Raw genomic sequence first — 7901 nt, 5'->3', positions numbered from 1 at the left:
AGGCAGAGGGAGAAGCAGCTCCTTGCTCGGCAGGGAGCCATATGTGGGACTCGATCCCAGGACGCTGGGATCATGACCTGAGCCGAAGGCAGCTGCTTAAACAACTGAGCCACCCAGGCGTCCCAGATTCTGCATTTTTAGTGAGCTACTGAGTGATGCCAATGCCCATTGGTCTTCAGACCATACTATGAATAACAAAGAAGATCTAAAGTCAAGATCACAAGTAGCCCACAGATAGTTTTGTGGGGTTTTTTTTGGTTTGGTTTTGTTTTGTTTTTTGGTTCATCTATTGCATAGTTAAACACAAATTGAGTGAAATGAGAGATTTCTCATAAAAATTCTTATTTCTGATTTCTCATGAAAAAAGTGTAAGCTCTCACAAGACAAGCTCTGTGTTTCCACAGACTAATACTGAAGAGCAGCTGCCTCTGCAAGGGATTCACCAAGGGAGGCTTTGAAGTGCTTTGCTCTGTGCTTGTTTATGAATAGGATAAAAGTGTCTTTTCCCATATGGACTGGCAGATCGATATACAACACACAAGTGCACATGTGTATGCTTCATGAAGGCAAAACCAAGCAATTAAATGGGAAAAGGTGAAAGGAGAGGAGAAAAGGAATAATTCCTTAAGACTTAGAAATGTTTGTTAGTAAGGACACTATTGGTTGCCTCAGAAGCCAACTTGGAGCTATTTACAGTGGGAAATAAGTGAGGGGGTAATTTATTATATAAATTACCAGCTCATGGATACATGATGCAGCTGGGTTTCAGAAAAAAATAGGGGCGCCTAGGTGGCTCAGTGGGTTAAGCCTCTGCCTTCCTCTCATGTCATGATCTCAGGGTCCTGGGATTGAGCCTCGTATTGGGCTCTCTTCTCAGCAGGGGGCCTGCTTCCCCCTTTCTCTTCTCAGCAGGGGGCCTGCTTCCCCCTTTCTCTCTGCCTGCCTATTTGTGATCTCTCTCTCTCTGTGTCAGATAAATAAATAAAATCTTTAAAAATATATACAAAAAGAATAAACCCAAAGACATGGATGTCACCAAGGCAGAACTCTTTGCCCTCATCTTGGCTCCCCTCTTCACAACTTTCTCATTCCATCAGTTCTATAGTTCATCTGGTATGAGACATGGCCACCAGCAATAACTGCGTTGACATGCAGGGGATCTTGCTATGAGTCACAACCCATATTCCCAAGGAAGGGATTATGACTGGTTCAGCCTGGAGGATGACCAGAGAGTCTTCTGCTTCTCTAAGGAAACTTACTGCATTTGAATAGGAAGTTGAACCCTCCCAACGCGGAGAGGGAAAACGAATGCTCTGGAAGTCTAGTGTGACCCCAACCTGTCCTGAGGGACAGAAGCATGGGGATAGACATGAAGGTCTATGGACTCCTTCACTCATGAGCTATCTTTGTCCTTTATAAAAAAGAAACCCCATTGCAGACTCAACTATAAGGATAACAATAATGTTTTAGGGGGAAGTAAGGGCAGCACTTAGCTAGCTCCACTGATTTCTCCCCTCCCTAGGACATACTGCAAAGCAAGAAAATGACATAAAGTTGTCAACTCTTTCTAGCCCACTACAGGCCAACTTCTGTTATGAGTGTGACAGTGTGGGTGACATTAAGTAAATAACTCCCAGAAATCATCTCCAGAAATGAAATCGGAGGAACCCAGTCCAAAGTACACAAGGTGGAGATGCTCCTGCTGAATTTCAGGAGAGGAAACTAGGTGAAATGTGAAAAGGGAAGAGAAAAGAAAAATGTTAATAAGCCAGGTTATTGAGGAACCTGAAAAGTGGCTCATAAGAGGGTGCGTTTACTCTCCTATAATGAGATCTGGGATTATCTGTAAAAACATTTAACTCTGATTGTTTTAAAGAGAAGAGATAAAATGTTTAATATGTGGCACCCTGGAGTGTGCCATTTTTCCTTATTTCATATGATAATTCTAATGAAACACCTATAAAGTGTAAGAGATCAAGTCGTACAGCTTCCCATCAGAGAGTGCAATTGAGAACAATGGCACAGATGTTGTATATTCAAATACTAGGTGAAAGCAGATTTGAGGATAGAGGAATAAAGTGCCTAATATAAGACTATCTGAATACTCCCACCTGGTCCTAGGACTCACCTGTCTGACTTTGATCAAGATGTTCCATAATACATAAGACCAAGTGCTGAGTCTACCATATAAGTAAAAATATACCCTAAGGCTCTTTCTTGGGATCTGAAAAAATGTGATTGTACTAATAATTATAATGAGTCATTGGGCCCAGACCAGTGGCCCCAGCCTGTTGCCTTATAACGCTGAGAAAATGCACATCAATATGTAGGGAGGAAAAAATGAAATCCCTTTTGTCCCAGGGTAAAATCTTCAGTTAAGCTTGTCAGGGGTCCTCAAGCCTATCTGTTTGTGTTTGGCTGTATTAAATCTATAGGTAGTGGCCATTCTCTCTGGAAAATTAAAAGTGGTACCTTTCCCCAAATAATCTCAATTTAAGTTTAATCCCTACAAAGGCCTGGAAACTTCTCCTGGCTCTGTTTTTTTTTTTTTTTTTCCTTCTTCTTCTCCCCTTCCTTTACTTAGAATTAGGCCCTGTAACAGTGCATTAAAATAAAACTGAGTGGTACCAGAACAAGAATTTATTTTCATTGAGGCATGGCTTCTTTCTACAAGGAAGAGTATTCAGACAGCTAAATCCTGCTTGGTAAGGTCTCCAAAATGAGAGCAGGAAAAGAACTACCTATCTCTTATTATCTGGGCTGACTTTGCTGGCTCCCTTCCCTTAGCCAGAGCGTAGGACTCTGCTCTATTTGGCTTAAACACTCCCTCTCCAACAGGCCAAACTGCCCTTTCATTTATGCTGATTACACTAACATTTGCTCCACATACTTTCTGGCTATTCAAAGTAGGTAAATCCCAGCAATCTCCAGCTTCTGCCTTTACACATGGTGATTTTCAATAGTCTTTCATGGAAGAGAAAACTTTTACCTTTCCCTGGCAGGAAGTAGGTCTTTGCACCCTTATGAAGAAATCAATGGATGGAGAGACAGTTTGAATCACTCTCTTCAATAATGATTTCTTAAATTGTCCATAAACTCAGGATCCTTGTGACTTCTGAAGTAGTGAAAGCTTTCAAAAATGGATCTAAAAATATTTCCTTTTATGCTTCATCTAAAGAAAAGAACAAGGAAATGACTAACCACATAAAAAGAATAGAGAAAAACCAGAAAAATTAGGTGAACAGAATATCTATAAATAGATATAAATGGATTGATGATGTGTGGTAAGAGGGATCAGTAGGGGTATGGTAGACGGGGTATTCTAATAAATGCTCAGTAAATTTATGACCTGGGAGACAGAGACACAGGTGAGGTAAAAAGTTCTAGAGGCCTTAAAAGCGAAGATGTCTATGAAATAGATTATGGTGAGAAGTAAAAGCACAGATCCCACCTTATCGTGGTCATGTAGAAACCACGTATGCCATGGGGCTGCTGCAATGACTCAATTAAAATTAAAGTGAGATTTAGGCTGAAAGCACTAAACACGATGAAAAAAGGGATATTACATAATGATAAAATGAAATATGTCACTTAATCTCCACTTTTTTAATGTTTTTCCAGGTTTCTTATAGTTGATCTCTGGTTTCATATCATTGTAGTAAAATTTTTTATATATATAATTTCAGTCTTCTTGAATTAATTGAGACTTGTATTACAGTCTAACATGTGATCTATTCTTGGAGAATGTTGCATATGCACTTGAGAAGAATGTGTATTCTACTGTTTTGGGTTGGAATGTTTAGTATTGTTCAATTATGTCCATCTGGTTTAATGTGTCTTTTTTAAAAGATTTTATTTATTTACCTGACAGTGCACAAGTAGGGGGAAGGGCAGAGGGAGAGGGAGAAGCAGGCTCCCCGCTGAGCAGAGAGCTTGATGTGGGGCTTGATCCCAGAACCGTGGGATCATGACTTAAGTCCAAGGCAGATGCTTAACTGATACAGTCACCCAGGCACCCCTTAATGTGTTGTTTAAGGTGGATATTTCCTTATTGACTTTCTGTCTAGATGGTCTATCCATTGATGTGAGTGGGTATTAAAGTCCCCTATTATTATTGTATCACTGTCAATTTCTCCCTTTAGGTCTTTAAATATCTACATTATATATTTTGGTGCTCTTCTGTTGGTGCTTATATATTTATAAATGTTATGTCTTCTTGCTGGATTGATCTCTTTATCATTACGTAATGGCCTTCTTTGTCTTTTATTACAGTTTTTGCTTTAAAGTCAAATATGAGTATAACAACACCTAGATCCCATCCAGAATACCTTATTATATTTAGTCATCATGTATCTTTAGGCTCCTCTTAACTATAATAATTCCTCAGAATTTCCTTGTTTTTGATAACTTAGACCATTGTTCATTTACTTGTTTTATTTTGGTAACCGCCTTACTGAGATATAATTTATATACCATACAATTTATATACCATTTGAAGTGTACAACTCAGTATTTTTTTAATATGTCCAAAGAGCTGTGTAACCACTGCTATAATCAGTCATCACATTTATCACCCTAAAAAGAAACCCTATTTTTTTTTTTACCCCCTCAAACTTCCTATCCCTTCAGCCCATGCAACCATTAATCTACATTCTGTTTCATGGATTTGCCTTATCTGAACAGTTCACATAGGTAGAATATAATATATGGCCTTTGTTGTTGGTTATTTTTACTTAGCAAAGTGTTTCCAAGATTCATTTATCTGGGGCGTGCGGCGGCAAGATGGCGGTGCAGATTTCGAAGAAGAGGAAGTTTGTCGCTCGCTGATGGCATCTTCAAAGCTGAACTGAACGAGTTCCTCCCTCGGGAGCTGGCTGAAGATGGCTACTCCGGGGTTGAGGTCCGAGGTACACCAAACAGGACAGAAATCATTATCTTGGCCACCAGGACACAGAATGTTCTTGGTGAGAAGGGCTGCCGGATCCGAGAATTAACTGCTGTGGTTCAGAAGACGTTTGGTTTCCCCGAGGGCAGTGTAGAGCTTTATGCTGAAAAGGTGGCTACAAGAGGTCTGTGCTATTGCCTAGGCAGAGTCTCTGCGTTACAAACTCCTAGGAGGCCTTGCTGTGTGGAGGGTTTGCTATGGTGTGCTGTGGTTCATCATGGAGAGTGGGGCCAAAGGCTGTGAGGTCGTGGTGTCTGGGAAACTCCGAGGACAGAGGGCTAAATCCATGAAGTTTGTGGATGGCCTGATGATTCACACTGGGGACCCTGTTAACTACTACGTTGACACAGCTGTGCGCATGTGCTGCTCAGACAGGGTGTGCTGGGCATCAAAGTGAAGATCATGTTTCCTTAGGACCCAAGTGGTAAGATTGGCCCTAAGAAGCCCCTGCCGGATCATGTGAGCATTATGGAACCCAAAGATGAGATACTGCCCACCACCCCCATCTCGGAACAGAAAGGCAGGAAGCCAGAGCCTCCTGCTATGCCACAGCCAGTACCCACAGCATAACAGGGTCTCTCCGGCAGCTGGATCTGGAGACTGGATTTCAATCTGCAAAGACCTTTAATAAAATCTTTGAGAAAGAAAAAAAAAAAAAAAGATTCATTTATGTTGTAGCATCTATCAGCACTTCATTCCTTTTTATGGCCAAATAACAATCCATTGCATGTATATACCACTGTTTGTTTATTCAGTCATCAGTTGATGGATATTGGGGTAGTTTCTTTCTTTCTTTCTTTCTTTTTTTTTTTTAAGATTTTAGTTTATTAATTTGAGAGACAGAGAGAGCAAGAGCACACATGTGCAGGGAGCAGGGGCACAGGGAGAGGGAGAAGCAGACTTTCCATTGAGCAGGGAGACCAATCTGGGACTCCATCCCAGGACCCTGAGCTAATTGACTCTATGTCATTGGTAGCACTTCCTGTCAACAGTAAGCTATCAGTAGTTAACTTTTGGGGGAGTAACAAGCTTAGCATACCTAACTCCCATATTATTCAAAAGTCAACTGTATTTTCAATGAACAATCTGAGCATAAAATTAAGAAACAAACCTATTTACAATAGCATAAAAAAGAATAAGATACGAATAAGTTAACAAAAAATATGTAAGACTTGTACACTGGAAACTATATGAAATTGAAGGAAATTAATAGTAGTATTCATAATCATCATAAAGTAGAAACTACCCCTAGGCACCTGGGTAAGCAACTGCCTTCTGCTCAAGTCATGAGTTTTGTATCTTGATAAAGTCCCAATAGTTCATTTTTGCCTTTGGTGATCTTTCTAGGAAGAAGTTGCTGCAGCTGAGGTCAAAGGGGTTGCGGCCTGTGTTCCCCTCAAGTGTTTTAACGGATTCCTGTCTTACATTTAGTCTTTCATCCATTTTTGAGTCTGTTTTTGTGTGTGGTATAAGGAAATGGTGCAGTTTCATTCTTCTGCATGTGGCTGTCCAGTTTTCCCAACACCATTTGTTGAAGAGACTGTCTTTTTTCCATTGGACATTCTTTCCTGCTTTGTCGAAGATTAATTGACCATAGAGTTGAGGGTCCATTTCGGGGTTCTCTATTCTGTTTAATTGATCCATGTGTCTGTTTTTGTGCCAGTACCATGCTGTCTTGATGATTACAACTTTGTAACAAAGCTTGAAGTCTGGAATTGTGATGCTGCCAGGTTTGGCTTTCTTTATCAACACTTCTCTGGCTCTTTTGGTGTCTTTTCTGGTTCCATACAAATTTTATGATTATTTGTTCCATTTCTTTGAAAAAAGTTGGTGATATTTTGATAGGGATTGCATTGACTGTGTAGATTGCTCTAGGTAGCATAGACATTTTCACAATATTTGTTCTTCTAATTCATGACCATGGAATATTTCTTCATTTCTTTCTTTCTTTTTTTAAAAGATTTTATTTATTTATTAATGAGAGACAGAAAGAGAGATACAGAGTGAGAAGCAGGCTCCCCACTGAGCAGAAAGCCCAATGCAGGATTCGATACCAGGATCCCCAGGTCATGACCTGAGCCGAAGGCAGGCACTAAACCATCTGAGCCGCCCAGGCACCCCGTTTTTCCATTTCTTTGTGTTTTCCTCAGTTTCTTTCATGAGTACTCTCTAGTTTTCTGAGTACAGATTCTTTGCCTCTTTGGTTAGATTTATTCCTAGGTATCTTACGGTTTGGGATGCAGTTATAAATGGAATGGACTTCTTCATTTCTTTTTCTACTGTCTTGTTGTTGGTCTGTAGAAATGCAACTGATTTCTGTGCATCGATTTTCTATCCTGAAACTGCTGAATTCCTGTATGAGTTCTAGCAGTTTTGGAGTAGAGTTTTTGGATTTTCTGTTTAAAATATCATATCATTTGCAGAGTGAGAGTTTGATGTCTTCTTTGCTGATTTTGATGCCTTTTATTTCTTTTTGTTATTTGATTGATGAATTAGGACTCCCAGTACTATGTTGACCAAAAGTGGTGAGAGTGGAGCCCCCTGCCATGTTCCTGACCTTAGGGGGAAAGCTCTCGGTTTTTCCCCATTGAGAATGATATTCTCTGTGGGTTTTTCTTTTTTTTTTTTTAATTTTTTTTCAATTTATTTATTTTCAGAAAAACATTATTCATTGTTTTTTCACCACACCCAGTGCTCCATGCAAGCCGTGCCCTCTATAATACCCACCATCTGGTACCCCAACCTCCCACCCCCCCCGCCACTTCAAACCCCTCAGATTGTTTTTCAGAGTCCATAGTCTCTCATGGTTCACCTCCCCTTCCAATTTACCCAAATTCCCTACTCCTCTCTAATGCCCCTTGTCCTCCATGCTATTTGTTATGCTCTCTCTGTGGGTTTTTCATAGATGTCTGTTATGATATTGAGGTATGTACCGTCCATCCCTACACCGTAAAGA

General features: G+C 40.2%; 1 pseudogene; it reads left to right on the top strand.

Moving 5' to 3' along the window:
- The first annotated feature begins 4770 nt into the window (after window positions 1-4770).
- On the top strand, window positions 4771-5616 carry LOC122913799 (annotated as a pseudogene).
- Window positions 5617-7901: the final 2285 nt, after the last annotated feature.

Source organism: Neovison vison, chromosome 7 (genome assembly GCF_020171115.1).
Source record: "Neovison vison isolate M4711 chromosome 7, ASM_NN_V1, whole genome shotgun sequence".
Classification (NCBI taxonomy): Eukaryota; Metazoa; Chordata; class Mammalia; order Carnivora; family Mustelidae; genus Neogale; species Neogale vison.
Note: the sequence above shows the minus strand (reverse complement) of the source record. Positions and strands in the feature narration are given on the sequence as shown.